Source organism: Fundulus heteroclitus, chromosome 10, assembly GCF_011125445.2.
Source record: "Fundulus heteroclitus isolate FHET01 chromosome 10, MU-UCD_Fhet_4.1, whole genome shotgun sequence".
Taxonomy (NCBI): Eukaryota; Metazoa; Chordata; class Actinopteri; order Cyprinodontiformes; family Fundulidae; genus Fundulus; species Fundulus heteroclitus.
The window spans coordinates 15,142,484-15,158,742 of NC_046370.1; the positions used below are offsets into that span (position 1 = coordinate 15,142,484).

Genomic DNA, 16,259 nt, shown 5'->3' on the forward strand with positions numbered 1-16,259 from the left:
TGTTGAATGAAAAATAATTTTAAATCTGAGACTGTCAGGGTTATGCCTAGGCTCGACTGTAAATACCACTTATTTATCAAATCAACAAGAAACCAAGATGCTTTGGTGTTGGATCCTAAAGCTGACCCCTGTAACCAGTCAAGGACATGTTCGATCAATATATATATATAACAAAGAAACAACCCAAATGTGCATCAGATGGTGACCAGACAAATTTACAAATTTGTTCTGCTTGTTACAAGAGAACATGATTAAATACACCCCTTTCAGCCTTTTTAGCAGTGCTCCACTAACGTTGTCCAAACCGGCCAATAACATCTCTCTATATAATGTAGGGCACTTGTTATGTGATGAGTTAGTTCTGATGAGTATTGTTGAGTAAGCTTGTTGCTCATTACATAATTTCAGTAAGTCACTACTTTCACTAATTACATGCATTTCTGACTCACCAGCTTTATAATGTACCTTGCAAATTTAGATGTACCAAATGTTTAGTCTAACTCCTACTGGTACATTTGTCTAGCAACTTCATATTAAAACGGACATCTAATGGAAAATTCATTTTTTTTAGCCCTTAAATACATTTTGTTTTGAAGAACATTTAAATGTAGTCTCTACAGCTACTGCATACATATCTTTATATTCTCTTTGGGGCATATTTTTAAATTTGTTTGGTTTTCTCTATTATGTTTTTTGAACAAATACCTCACTGTATTTGCTGCTAAACAAGGACATGGACTCCCACCTTACCAATTTTGCTAACCTACAAACTTTTTTTTTTTTTCTTCTCGCGATTGTAGTCCAAGGTCAAGGGTGCCAAAGCTAAAAGTATATTAGTTCAAATGCGTGTATTAACCAACAAAATTCCCAGCATGCTACGAAAATTGCTGAACGAGGTGGAGTGGAACGCTCTGCGACCTGGAGTTGGACTAAGTGTGAAGTGCCTGATTTGCATTTAAAGAGACCACACGAAAAAACAAGTAGCTCTTACACACACAGGGGTTTGTGGTGCCAACAAGAGATTTTGACCAAAGCGTTGCAGTTCCACTGTATATAAATCGCCACTGAATGAGTTGAATGTGGTTAAAAACCATGATATCTCCCCCTTAAAATAAGCTCAACAATGCATTTTACATTGACGCTTGATGCATTTTATTTAGATTGTATTGATGAACTTTCCCCTTAGATTTTTTACAGTGAAAGTCTTTTAAGATTAAACTTATCTAAAAATGAAGTAATGATAAAGTAAAATTGCATCTCTGCATGTTAAAATCTTTTGTCACCTTTAAAACTTTTTGTAGTTGTTTTTCCACCTCTCCGCTTACAACGATACTCTGTATGCACATTATCAAAGCTTGCTTTACTGTTTTATCAGGCATTTGCCAAATAAATAATGGCTTTCGATTTAGTTTTTCTATTTTTATTGCCTTTGCCTCACTCCTTCCCCTCCGGGCTCTGTGACCTCCATCCCTGTCTCTGGAGAGGCTGCAAACAAGCAGGAGGCGTGGATGAGGGTTAGGGTAGCTGATAAACCGCCTTTAATGGTAACTGGAAGATCCTAATCATGTGCCAAACATTGCTCTTATCTTGGGCAACAGTGTGTCTGCGCCGTGAGCTTCTGCTGCAGTGTAAATTGAGCACTGGAGCGCTGAAGGAGAGCTTGCTGACACACAGCTGATCTTAGCTGAGCTGTCATGCTCATATGTGAGGGAGCAAATGAATGTGGAAACAACGGAGGCTGAACATACAAGCAGCATCCGCCTTGGTGATGGAGCACCTTTCTCTGGAGACAGATAAGACCAGAGTGGGAAAAAAGCAGCAGGGTAGGAAGGGCAGAAGTGACACACATATGCCTGAACAATTGATTTGGATGGACTGTACTTGAAAACAACACTATCTGCTGGAGCTTTAGTGCCCCTTCAACAGGGATATTGGGTAAACGACTGAGTAATAGAATGGGTGATTAGGCAAGCACTCAGAAGGCATGAAGCTAAGCCAGATTCTTTCTCTCTGTTTGAATTGACAGTGTCTGGCATACGTATTCATACCACTTGAGCTTTATCAGATTTTGTCACATTAAAACCATGAAGTGAACCTCTGTACGAGTTTCAAGTTTTTTCCAAAATTACTTGATAATTAAGTTCTATCCATCTTCCCTTTAACTCTGACAAGCTTCCCTGTTCCTGCTGCAAAAAAAGCATCCCCACCTAATGATTGTTCCAAAAACCATGTCTTACTATAGGAATGGTGTGCTGGGAATGATGTGCGAGATCTCTCGTGTTAGACCACGCTGTATTTTGCATGCAATTCAGTTTTTGTCAATTGCCTTGATGCTCATTCTGATTTCAGATGATGGACTGAACAGTGCTCTGTGATACGTTTACACACAGGATATTGCCCTAACCCTAGTTTTCTATGCCACCAAGACCTGCCATTCTAAGAGTGGCATTCATATTTTTAACATCCACTCTAGGTGACTTCTGAAGGTACTTGGTTGCACTAGATTTTACTTAGGGGGATAAGAACAATGAGGGTTGAATACAAGTTAAGGTCTTATTACTTATTAACTAATGCTTATTACAAGGACCTTAAAATAAGGCGTTACCAGACTTTTTTAGATTTTTATTTGAAAAATTAATATGTAAACATTTCCTTTTACCACAGAACTACAGAACTGAAGAACTACACATTGAAATTTTTTTGTGGCAACATAAAAAGTTTAAGAGTGGTAAAAACGTTTTGTAAGGTGTTTTAAATACAATCAAACCTACTGTAAACAGGTAGTGTTTTCGTATTTCCTTTTAATTAACCAAAAAAAAAAAGCGTTCACTGGATAGTGTCCCACTGGTTATAAAAGACATATAACGAAAACATGTTAAGATTTAAAATGGCATTCTTAATAATATATCACACTGTGAGTTTCTGTGCCTAAGTAGTTTTTTGCCTCCACCTCCTCATTCCTTAAGTCTGCCCATTCTTTGTGCCAAGAGAGTATTTGAGGAGCACAGACCCCCATATTAATGAGGTTATGGATAAGGTCCCCAGTGCTGAGTGCTGCTTTAAATATTGACACCCTGCGACTTGACCTTGTGTCCTCTGGTGAGTGATCAATACTGCAAGGCCTGCGTGGCCATTATTATTCAACACGTAGCTAGGTGAGTGAGAAGGAAAGAGTTCTGGAGGAGGAAAGCGAGGGGTTCCAGTGTAAGGATGCTGCTCTCAGGAGAGATCTGGATTAGCATTGACTGCTGTCACTCAAGAGTACCTGCACACACCAGTGCACAATTATTGTCCAGCATTCTGCAGGGTTTATTTATTAATTTGTTTCCCCAGTAGAAAAAAAAATACAATAAATCATGCACCGTATAACTATCTAACTTTGTCAAGATTAGGGATTAACATCAGTGAAGCAGTTCATCCAAGGAATATCCAGATCATGGTGCTTTGGGGGATCAATGGTTGTATAAATACAGATCACTTTAACTTTTTTTTTCTGGACTAAGACATAAGGGGTTAGTCCTTGGTACCCCACCCGTCTTCATGCGGCCAGTTAACCTAGACCCTTCATTAGGAGGGTTAATTATTAATCAAACCTTAAGGGCCAACTTTGTTTGTCGATTGGTTCTTGACCGGATTGCTGGATCGAGAGCGCTACTTGTACGAGAAGGAAGCTTTTGTTCTCTGTTTCCACTTCATTATGGGCAAACAGAAGAAAACAAAATCTTGAAAGTGATGTCTTTTAATCAACCAGCATTCACTGAATGAGAAGGAAAAAGCATGATGGAAGAGGCCTGACAGCCACAGCACAGCAAGAATGTGATGATGGAGATTTGATCTTTATCTGCTTGCTTATTTTCCCTTGTTGCTGTCAATTTTTGAGGAGAGAAAATTAGTTACCCCGCACCCCACCCCACAGTACCACTGCGACAAAAGAAAAGCTTTCTCTGGCACTTGACTACCAAGAAAAAGAAACAAACAACAAAATGCAGAAAATGAGATTAACACTTTGACAGCCAAAGTAATCGAGTGTCACTTTTTGTGTCTCTGGTAACAACTTGTCTCTGAAAAAGAAATTTGGGTATATCCTCTGAAATATTCATTTAAGACATTTGTACTGTTTCCAAATCAGAAAGGTGCTCCAGGCAAACATATAGATTAGTTTCAAGTCGTGTATTTGCTAAAAAGACCTACTCCAATCCTCTCTTTGCACTTTCGATTTCCCTTTCATCCTCCCTCTTTGTTCATTCTTTCTGCCTCGGTTTAATCCACTTATATATGAACTACCATCAAGCATCCTAAACAGGTATAATTTCATGGTAGCTCTGAACAAATTAACACAAGTTCAAAACAATATTATTCCATGTCTTAAGGGAAGAAATGACAGACCTTGGCTGCTGACTGGATAAAGATGAGGGGAAAGCAGGAGGGTAATAGAAGATGATGTCAGCATGTGTGGGCATTTTTTTTGCCCTTTTTCCTTTTATCTGATGAAGTGACACTCATGATGAATTTTCAGTACTTCTCAGGTTGCCATTTGAATAAAAACAGATTGATATTGAGAATAAACTGTTTTTTATCTGCCCATCCATCCATCCATCCATTTTCCAAACCGCTTCTCCCTCATGGGGTCGCGGGGGGTGCTGGTGCCTATGTCCAGTGTTCACTGGGCGAGAGGCGGGGTACACCCTGGACAGGTAGCCAGTCTGTCGCAGGGCAACACAGAGACAGACAGGACAAACAACCATTCACACACACACTTACACCTAAGGACAATTTGGAGAAGCCAATTAACCTAACAGTCATGTTTTTGGTCTGTGGGAGGAAGCCGGAGTACCCGGAGAGAACCCACGCATGCACAGGGAGAACATGCAAACTCCATGCAGAAAGACCCAGGGGTGTACTCGAACCCAGGACCTTCTTGCTGCAAGGCAACAGCGCTACCCACTGCGCCACTGTGCAGGTTTTTTTTATCTGCCATTAAACAAAATTGTGTAGTAAAGTCTTTAAAAATTGTATTTATCCTGAGCAACATTTTTTTTTTTTTTTAACTTTTGTTAAAACTATTTCTTCCCTTATCACACCTATGTTAACCGTGTTGAAATATGGTGGACTCAAGGGTAAAGAAAGCAACACATGGTTTCAAATGTTTCCATTGAATCTTTGGCTGTGTCACATTCTTTCTTAGCAATATTCACTTTAATGTGTATATCTCCAACTTTTATTATTTTGTCCAGTCGCAACTTGTGAGACAGTATAACATGGTGATACCTTAAAAACACATAAGATTTTCATTAAATTAAAGATACCAAATTATGGTTTGTAACTTATGAGCAGTTTTTTTATCCAGTATTTATGCTTTGCAGCTATAAAAGTAAAGCTTTACTATAAAGTGTTTTAACTGAATACATACTAGGGCAAAAATGCTATATCTTGCATAGTGATGTTGAATGTTCAGGTTCTTTCTCCTTGTCATCATGTTAGCTTTAATACTATCAACCTATTTTTTTTTTTTTTCGTTTTTGTCTTTTTTTAGAGAAGAGCAAGAGTAGCATCTAGTCACACCACATCAAGTTATCACATCAGGGCATGGCTCGGACACGGCATCTCTCTCTGGATGCCTCTAATGGATTCCTGGCCATAACTAAAAAAAGCCCATTTTCTGTCTCCTGCACTTTCTTCTTTACAGCCTCAAGACACAATAGATTTTCTTTTTAACTTTCCTTTCCTCCCTTACTCTTGCGCTCCATCACTCTTTGTTTTCTGCATCTTAGAAGAATGAGTCAGAAATCCAAGAGAGAACAGGCAGTTGGTTTTATTATGTGCATCTACAAATATTAGAATGACACCTTATTCGTGGCAAGCATGGCTGCTTTTCAAATTAATCATCCAAAGTTGGTTTTATGAATAATTCTAGCCAAATTTTGTCATTGATATGAATCCCATTGGACTCCTACCCCCTACTCCGCAGTGCTACTCCTGTGTTCTGAGTGGCCACCCTGAAGAAGGTAAGAATGCAGTGGTAGCCTTATTTTATTTTTTTATTCTGAGGTTTTTCCTGTTTTTTTTTTAGTTATAAATAAACAAATGCAAGACAGAGGAGATCAAATAGAGGTGATGAGCAAAACTAAAGAGATTGTGGAATGTAGGTGTGCGGCTGCATATTAGTTTAAGCTTGTGTGGGTGTCTAGGATTTTGTGTGCGTGTGTGCATGTTTGTTTATCATTGTGAGGACCAAAACTTGACAGTAGACCAACGTTGTGTGGACAATTGGCATTGTGAGGACATTTTGCAAGGCCCACACAATTCAAATTGGGCTAATACTTAGGTTTCGGGCTAAGGTGTGAATTGTGTTTAGGTTAGGGTTAGGGTTGGGTCATAGAAAGCAATAGAAAATGAATGGTAATCAATGGAAGGTCTACACAATGATGTACATACCAACGTGTGTGTGTGTGTGTGTGTGTGTGTGTGTCTTTGTGAACGGACATTTTTACTTTTCTAAATTAGATTTATGCCATTCCATTGGCAAAAAAATATTTTACTGGAGAAATAGAAAGTAACAGTTTCATGCCAGCATTGCAGTTTAAGCATTTGCTAGGCATGGTGGTGTAATGTTGTTGGGGCATATCTTCTTGACAGACTTTAGGCTCATTAGTTCCAACAGAGATGTGTTGCAAATGCCTTAGCCTTGTGCGTATTGTTGCTTACCATGTTCATCACTTTATGACGTCATTGTACCAATCTTCTGATTTTTACTTTCAACGCAGCAGGTCACAAAAGTTGATGACTATAGCCATCAAAATATCTTAGGGGTGTTTCTATGACCTTGTAATGCTATGGAGAAGGCCTGAGCTTCATCTGAAGGCAACCCCATGCTGGCAGACTGTATGGGTTGCATTAATTAATATTTTTAAAGTCAAGTTCATCATAATGAAAGTCAACTTGACTTAAACCTTAAACCCATCGCTGTGATGACATATAAATGCCAGAGAGTACCTAATACACTGGCCGGGGAGTGCTAGTTGCTTTTTTTCTACCTGGGTTTTAACTATGACTATTTTCTAAGATGTGTTATTGCTTTTGCACCATGATTATATGCCTGTGCAAATTCTCAGTTACCCGGGTCTCTGCAACAGACTTAAATGGGAGGCAACCGGACTTTCATTCAGTTCTTTCAGAAAACGTTTCGACACCTATCAAGGAATCTTTGTCAATTCTGGTGGTTTGTCCTTGCGCAACCGGCTGTTGGTGCGCTGCAGTTTTTAAGGACATGGAGTCCATCTTCTTATTTTTGTTTCTCATCTGAGGAAGAGGATAGGTGATGAAACATTTCAGAAAGAACTGGACAAAAGTCTGGTTGCCTCCGATCTAAGCCTGTTTTCTGTCACCATGATTATAGATTATTTCAGAGAACTCTATAAAAATAGTTGAGGAAAATTGCCTTTAGCAAACAGTTGTCGCCTTGTGTTATTCTTCTCAAAGACACGCGATTGCTGTTCTCCAAGCCTTTAGACAAATAATCAGCTATTGATTTCTAGTAGCTTAAGCCAGAACTCCTCTGCTACCTGTCATATTTAGTCTGTGAAAGCTATTAAGAACAACGAACAAGATCAGAATGAAGACATAATTTACTGGAGACTGAATACATTTTGAAAAGACGGCTCTTAAAAATATGATTTACGGTGTCGATTTGTTCTTGGAGACGCGCCTGTGTTTCAGCGAATACCTGAATCGCTCAGGTTTGATTTTCTGCCAATGTGTCGCATTCATCAAAGCAACTCACTTGAACTTGTTGATCTATGCTATGGATATTTTAAGTGTTTTGGTGAGACAACAATAGGCATATAATCATTCTGTTAGAAAATCAGCGCCCTTCCATCTTCGATCATCCATAAAATGAATAATTAGGCTGTCAAAACTGCTAATTTCCCACTGCACCTGCTTTTGTATACATGACACAAGCTGTTGAATGTGACGTTGCTTTGAGGGAGCTCGTTAAACCAAAGTAAAGAAGCATCAGACGATTTTATGAGGGGCAGTGGCCTTTCTAATAGCCTCAAACTGCAACTTCAAAATAAGATAATAACAAAAAAAAAATAGTTACAAATGAGTGATAGCAGGCTGTCCTTTGTTTTTGATTTTCAATGTTTTTTCATGATGCAATTGCAGCATGATTGCACTCTTTTAGTTCAGGTTTCAAATTGATTGCTCTGTTTAGCTGAGAGGTTTCTGAAACACCTGCATGAAAGGAAAAATCTCAAGTGACAGCAAATGCATTTACAGCGGGGACAAATGTGTATTTTTGCGCGATGCTTTTTTTCCCCCCCACTAATATTTGGCAGTAATTACAGTGTGGCTGCTTAAGCCTAAGTGTTGGAGTTTATAAAATTTAATAGCTAAGCCATTTAGGTAAAAATGTTATTGGAGCTAACCTTGGGAACAAGCAGCAAACTTTGATGACAGATCGCAGCCTAGCCACCTATCATCCACCATCTATATCTTTCTCAATTTTCATTATTCCGTCCTCCCTCGCCGAGCTCATTCCTCCCTCTTTTCTCATGTCTCTCTATCTGTCTCCCTGCCACTCCTCCGTCTAATCATTCCTCCTGAGTGGGGCTAATTAAAGGGGATCTGACGGAGTGCGCTGACCACAGGAACATCAATCAATCCCTGTCCGACACAGCGAGCCTCCCCGCCGGCTCCTCCGACCTGCTGCCAACGCGCACAACTCCACAAAGGTTAATTGTATTCATTATATAAGGGACGGAGTGAAAGAGGGAGGCAAAGAATGAGCGAGAACGCTGTCTAAAGTCACCCTGAAGGTTCTGGCTCGTTGGTAAATTCTCTGTAGGCCATAGTAAGGTTAAACTTGGATCAACAACACCACCTGTCACCTGTTTACCTCTTAATCTTTCCGACTGCAACCTTTATGTGCTCCTTTAATTTCACTCACATAGTGCTCCGTCATCCACTCCTCTTGCCTCCCTTTGCAGAACACATATAAGTAATTGTATTAATTTAGCTGATGGAACATATGAAAGAGTCACGCATCATTAATAGAAAATTCTGATTAGCTGATTAAGCCCTAACAGACTCATTTAGACCCTTGGGTCCAACTGACGTCGCTCGTAATGAGTTTTGATTCTGTTCATTTTTTTGTTCGAGAGATTAACAGCTTTCCAACACACCCAGCCATTTGTCATCACAGTCTTGTGTTAGTTTGATAGCTTCCACTTTTGAAGAAAAGATTAGGCAGTTTTTTTTCCTGTTAGATGAATCACAATTTACTTTAATGTATTCACTTTTAAAATTGTTTTGCCTCCGTTTTTTTAGCCCAGTTCAAAGCTGGGCGAGGACTGGTATTCATACCCTTAGAACATTTTAAGATTTTCTTGCATTACAACCACAAACTTTAGTGTAATTTGAGCGATGTCATATAATATTACAACAAGAAGTGGTGCATAATTGTCAAGCTGAAAATTATATATTATTATTTTTCTTCTTTAAAAAGTAAATTAAAACATAATTAAAGTGAATAACAACAAATAAGAACATCAAAGTGTGGATGGCATTTCTATCTAGTCCATCCATTTTATCCAACCTCCCTCAAAAGAAACTGTGATGATGAACAGAATGCACATGTGTGTCATTTAACTTCAGTGTGAATACAGATGTTTTTTGAAGGTCTCAAAGGTTTTTGGGGAACTTTTAGTGAACAAATAGCATCATGACAACCAAGGAATAAAGTTGTGGAGAAGTTTAATGATTATAAAAGATTACGTTGTAAAACTATTTCCCAAGCTATGAAAATGTCATGGAACACTGTTCACTTAGTCGTTGATTTATGTAAATAATATGGCACAACTAGAAACCTCCAAAGACATGGATGTCCACCTAAACTGAGCAGGCAAGAAGAGCATTAACTAAAACCTAGTCAAAAAGCTCGCAATGACTCTGGAAGAGCTACAAAAATCCACCAGTCGGGTTGGATAATCTTTTGTAAAAACAACTAATGGTTGTGAACTCCAAACATTAGAAAAGAGTTGCAAGAAGAAAGCCACAAGAAGTCCCGTTTAGTTTAATATGGTGTAGATTCTCAGTCTTTCAGGACATGGCAATTTCAAGTGATTGCGGCATTTGCATTTCATGTCTTGATTCTCGAAGATGTTTGCATCTCATCCAAAAGGCTTCTTAAGCTCAGAACATGGGTAACATGCTTATATGTTGCAGTCAGAACAATCCCACTAATGGCCCTTTTCTACAACTTCATTTTCAGTGAAACACACAGCAGCGTTACTTGGTTAAAGCATGCAGAAGTGCTACTTGGATATAAAAAAGCTGTGGTGTGGTGGTGTCTTTTTGGTGCTCTTCAGTGCAGGGATCAGTTTTATCTGGTAAAGAACAGGAAACAGAGGCACTCAGAAAGTAAGAATTCTTCTAAAAAAAAGCTTGTATTATAACATAGCTAAATGGTTAAAAAAATGCCAACACGCTTCAGCTCTTTGGCCTTTATCAGGGCAAACTCAAGGTGGCTGCCAGGGACCTGTATTTAAACCTGTTGGCAGTTTATATGTTCAGAGGGGGCTGGCCAAGTGTCACTTGGTGATATAACCCATATCTGATCAAAAACATAAGGGATATACATAAGAAAAGTAGGAAAACATTACAATGAGGCATTCATAGCTTTACTTTGATAACTGACAACAATTTTCAAAATTGTTACACAATTTATAATCCTCAAAAAAAAAAAGTCCAGTTCTCCATTCAGGCCTGGATATTGTGTTGCTTTAAGGGTGTAAATCCAAAAAGATTATCTCTGGAGAAATTTCTTCAGTCTATTACCACCTCTTACAGCCTGGTGGATTTGTTCAATATCACAGATTTTTATGGTGTTACAGTTACCATGCATTGCATGTTTGTAGTACATGTCCATGGGGTATAGGGGATTTTCTGTCCTGATAGCTTGCTTATGTTCTGCTAATCTGGCTTTGAGTTTACATTTCTTTTTGCCGACTAAAAAACAACCGCATGGACATTCAAGGTAGTGTTGCAATTCATAAAATACTTCATATTAAACTTTTGTCTAGATGTGATGTCCTTAAAAAAGTTGGTATATTTTATGTTTTCACAGTGGACACAGTTACCACATTTGTAACAGCTTGACACCAACCCTAACTGTCTTTCATTCCCCTTTTCTTTGAGGATTATGAATTGTATAATAATTTTGAAAATGGTTGTCAGTTATGTAAGTAAAGTTATGAATGCCTCATTGTAATGTTTTTCTACTTTCCTTATGTATATTCCTTATGTATTTGATCACATATGGGTTATATCACCAAGTGGCACTGGGCACGCCCCCTCTGTAAATTACCAACAGGTTTAAATACAGGTCCCTGGAAGCCATCTCTAGTTTGCCCTGATGAAGGCCTAAGGGCTGAAACGTGTTGTCATTTTTTAACGATCTAGCCGAGTTATAATACAGACTTTTTTTTAGAAGAATAGTCAGGTTTTGAGTGCCTCGGTTTCCTGTTCTTTACCAGTTTTACTTGGTTATTAGGGTTCAGTATCTATACAATTTCCAAAAATACATTGTAATATCAGTTCTGTTGCCTGAAATAAATTGGGGTTGATAGCAGAGAGATTCGCTACAAAAAATTAATAAAAACATGTTTATTTATCAGATGTTAACTTGGTCAAAAGAAACATGTGTTGTACAAAATCCTAATTACAACTCTGGAAATTCAGAGACTAATATTAGAAGAAGCCCTGTTTATAATTTTTTTGTTTGCCAAACTTTTGCTCCATGAATGAACACATACAGCTTGACTAATCGCCCCCTACATTTGGTAAAAGCAATTAACACAACTGAGGTCAGCCTTATTAGCATAATTATGTTTTCGAGTGGAGCTTTGGATCTGTGTTTCAAAGGTCTGAAACCAGGCTGTTGGCACGTTGTGAGGCACTTTTACATGAGAGTGGCAAAGCTAACCAACAGGTGGCTGCTGTGAATGGGGGATTTAGTTTTCTGACACATGCATGATGAGTGCCCACCGATGCCAAAAGATAGATGTGAATTGAATGGGTAATGAAAGCTATGTCTGTCTGCCCAGCATTTGACATCGGAACATCAGATGAACAAACGACTTCAAAATAATAACTAAAAAATTAGAAAATAAAAAACTTCAGGCCCAGCTTACTAGTAATGTACCGAATTCAAATTAATGAATGATATTTAACTACTAAGCGACATCAATGAAAACATGACCAGGAGCAAGTGGTTGTTTATTTTTTACTATCAGTTATATGAGAACTTAAAAACTACGTTTGAAATATTTGATTACATTTACAGGAAAACAACATTTTGAAATGACTCAATTCTGTTTGTGTTCTGTGTCGTATTTTTTCTTTCTTTGTTCTTCGGCGGCAAGGAGGGAGTGTGCTATGGGAATCTCTGCAATTGTTTCGGAATTAACAACAGGGCATAGGTTGTTCGGGTTACTCTGGCTTGATGGGTTGAGTAGTTGTCTTGCAATCGGAAGGTTATGGGTTCAATTCCAGCTTTCCCATGTTATATGTCAACGTGTCCCTGGGCAAGACACTTAACCCCAAGTTGCCTACCAATCTGTGTATTGGTGTATGAATGTCAGCAATATTTGTGTGTTAGTGAGTGTGATTGGGTGAATATGTACAGTGCTTTAAGCGGTAGGTATGACTGGAAAAGCGCTATGTAAGTTCAGACCATTTAACAAATCTTGGTGATACAGATTGAACAACCAACCAATAATCTAAGTTGGACAATTTTCTCTCAATCAACTCTGATTAAATCAGTTAATGAGCGCCAACCAACCCACTTAAATAAAATCCCTTGTAATTACATTAAAAGAACTCCAAGTATTGGCAGTCTAACAAGCCCTTGGTGCTCTTTTTAAATTTTTTTTTTTAGCCTTTGTGAATTATTTATTTTCTGTTGGATTCAAAACCACTACCTCTGTAAATGAACCCGCAGACCTTTTTTTCATTAAAATGATGAAGTACTCAGACAACAAATGCCAACAAATCTGTGGATTAAAATCTGAATGGGCAGGACACAGGACATTACATTAACCAGGACAAGCTTGAAAAATTCACCTCTACCTCTTGTAACTGCTTTCATTGGGTTTCTTTTTTCAGTTCCAGTTCCAGTCTGTAATGACTGAACTCAATTTTGAGCCTGTAGTTGTCTAAGGCAGAGATATACAGCCTAAAAGTGGCAGTGGGGAGCTCTGGGGAGAGGGCACTTTAATTCCAGAGAAATAGTTTTGCAAACTTGCTTTAGTCCTTTTGCCCATATAACTGCATTTTACAGCCATGTTTGTGAAATGGAAACTATTTCAAAAATTGGAAAAAAAAAATAACCCTAAGCAGGTACATTTTCTTTGTTAAAGCACCATTCCCTACTGATGATTTTACTCTTTGTGGCATACGGTGTTTTAAAGCAAGCATTTTTTGCAAACTGAAGTACAGACTCATTAGGAGGAAGTAGGAAGACTACAAAAAGAACTTTTTTTGCATCTGTCTTTAGCCACAGATTTGCTTTAGGAGGAATAAATAAAGTCTGGCTTACACAGCCTCTGCATCAAAGGAATTGTGTGTCACACGAAGGATATATGAAACCTCATCTGAGAGGAACTCATCTGTTTTCAAGCTGAGAGGAGAAACACTTCCTGGACAAACTGATGGGCTCAGACTGACCAATTTATAGTTCCTCTCCCATTCATTACCGTGTATGCAGGAACATTCAGCTTCCTGCCATACCAAAACAAGCCTGTCACAGCTTTTAGAAATATCCTGAAAGCTCATCGATGTAAAACAATTATAAATGAAAAATCACTGACACAATTCTTGCTGTACACGTCCCGTTAATTCGGTTTATTCACTGAAGAAGAGCTCGTTTCACACGTTTGAATTAATTGTTTCCCCTTGGTTTAAAGCAGTGGTTCTCAAATATTTTCTGTTATGCCCCCCTTTGAAGAATGAAAACATGAAAAATACTTGAATACAGAGTATATAACATATCAGTTTCAAACCATAATGTTAAACACAGCTAGCATAGTTCTAACTAGCTGCTATTGTACAGAAACCACACAATGTTTTGCCAAAGCAACATGTTTCCAAGCTTTTACAATTTTCAAAATCCAAATCAACTCAGGAAAAGTCACTTCCTTTTTTGGCTTAACCACTTCCAATTTCTGTCGACATACCCGAATAAATGTAATTTAACAAATCGTAATGCCCCCTAGTGGAGTCAAAGGAGAGAATGTGACAAGTATCTCTGAGGATTACTCACATAGTGTGTGTCGCAATTCAGAGGCTGCATCCTTCGAAGGACATGTTTGTAGGCCAATTGCATCACAGCTTGGCGACAAAGGCTGTCCCAATTCATGAATCTTTCAAAGACTCCTTCAAATGCGGCCGACGCGTGTGTCCTTCTTTTCCCCGATTTGAAGGATGGGTCTGGTGCATCCTTCATGGCTAATCCTATCCCATGATTCATTGCGGGTTGAAAATAACTTTTTAACTAGAAACAGCAATGGTGGAGAGGAACGAAAAGCTTTCTGTAACATAAAAGTAACTTTTAAAAAGTTTTTAGGACGAGAAGTTAGCTATGTCATTCCAAAATATCTGCTCGGTTTGTTGACATATGGCTTGATTTAAAAAATGCTTGGATGTGCTCGGACCACAGCCGGCTTGCCTTGTCAGGTTCAGCTGACCGGGCGGTTTAGGCTCACTATGCCGATAGAGAACGCCTCTCTCCTGGCCGATTGCTTTCAAACTCCTGCTGGCTTTAAGCTGCCTGTGGTGGTGGTGTTTTTTTTTGTTGTTGTTGTTGTTGTTGTTTTTTTTACCAGTGGCTCCTATATTTCTCCATTTCGCTCCACTCTGTCTTGAAATTTTCAGTGCTTCTGTACACATCATCCTTCAAACTACAGTATCCTGCAATGGTTTAAATCCTTCCCCGAAGGCCAGACTTTTATAAAGCGTTATTGATCAATTGTTTCCAGACTTCTTCCTTTTTTACAAGGATTTACAAAGTTGGTGCTTAGACTTTGAGTGTCTTTTAATCTGCTTTAGTCCATCATATTTTCAAGGGAATTATTTTGCTTTCATTATTTTCCTTATTTACTAACCCTATCTCAAATCTATGAATAATTGAGTTAAAAACTCTTCCAGACCTAAAAGATAAATCAGTGATGATCAATACCCTATCTCTTTAAATGTACCAGTGATAACATAACAACTTTGAAACACCTTCAGAATATAACGAGGCGTTCTGATCAATACTCCTTTAAAGATTACAAAAAGTGTATTGCTATTTGGAAGAAAGGTGTCAAGAAATCATCTTTGTATTAAACCTTTATCCAGGTTGTCTGAGCAAATAAAATCGGTTTTATTTATTTCGGGTTTTTTTTGTTTGTTTGTTTTTTTGCTTTACATTTTTTCTGTCTAAAGGTCTGGGTCTTAGAAGGTTTGTATCCTGGTCGATGTCCAAGCAGCCCTTTTTATTCACACCTTTACCGTTGCCACAAGCCTTTATCTCCTTGTTCTCCAAGCTGACAGAGCCTCATCGATAGGACATTGAAGTTAGCATTCTGTTTGTAGCTTGAGTAAAGTGCTATTTCACTGCCTTTAAAATTTATGGCTAGGGGTGAGCAATGTGACAATCTTAGATCACGAGGGATAAATTGTTAGCATATTTAGTCAAAAATAAAAAGACTATTAAAACTAAATTTAATGACCATATGTTTGCTTGTTTTTTTCAAGCGCTTTTCTCTTCCAATATGTGCAAAAGAAAACTAAAAGAGCAGCCCTCTCTCTGCCTAGTGGCTATTAGTGCAGAAATAAACATCAAGCTGGCTTTTTGTGCTCTTCACAATGGTTGTTTGTTTAACTGGTTACCAGCTCGTCAGAGTTATCGAACTGCTGGCAATGTTACCAAGGTTCTGATTAGGCTCGACAGAGCAACTAAAACCATAACACAATGATTTATCCCTCTATTTATAGCATCAGAATGACAAACTTCACAATAAGAGCCTTATCCCTGTATAAAGTGATAAGAGCTTCAAAGAGCATAGAGCTAATTCAAATCTGCTACAATATCCTCTCTGCTCATAAAACCCCCAACAGTGTGGATGCTGGGAGTATTGTGTGTTCAGGCTGCAGGCTGAAATAAATCCAAGACAAATTATTTAAGTCAGAAGACATTGTGAATGTTTTTGTCAGAC

General features: G+C 38.3%; 1 protein-coding gene across 5 annotated transcripts in view; it reads left to right on the top strand.

Moving 5' to 3' along the window:
- Nucleotides 1–16,259, top strand: part of sdk2b (sidekick cell adhesion molecule 2b) — a 487,898-nt gene that overhangs the window by 337,022 nt on the left and 134,617 nt on the right. The window lies entirely within an intron of this gene.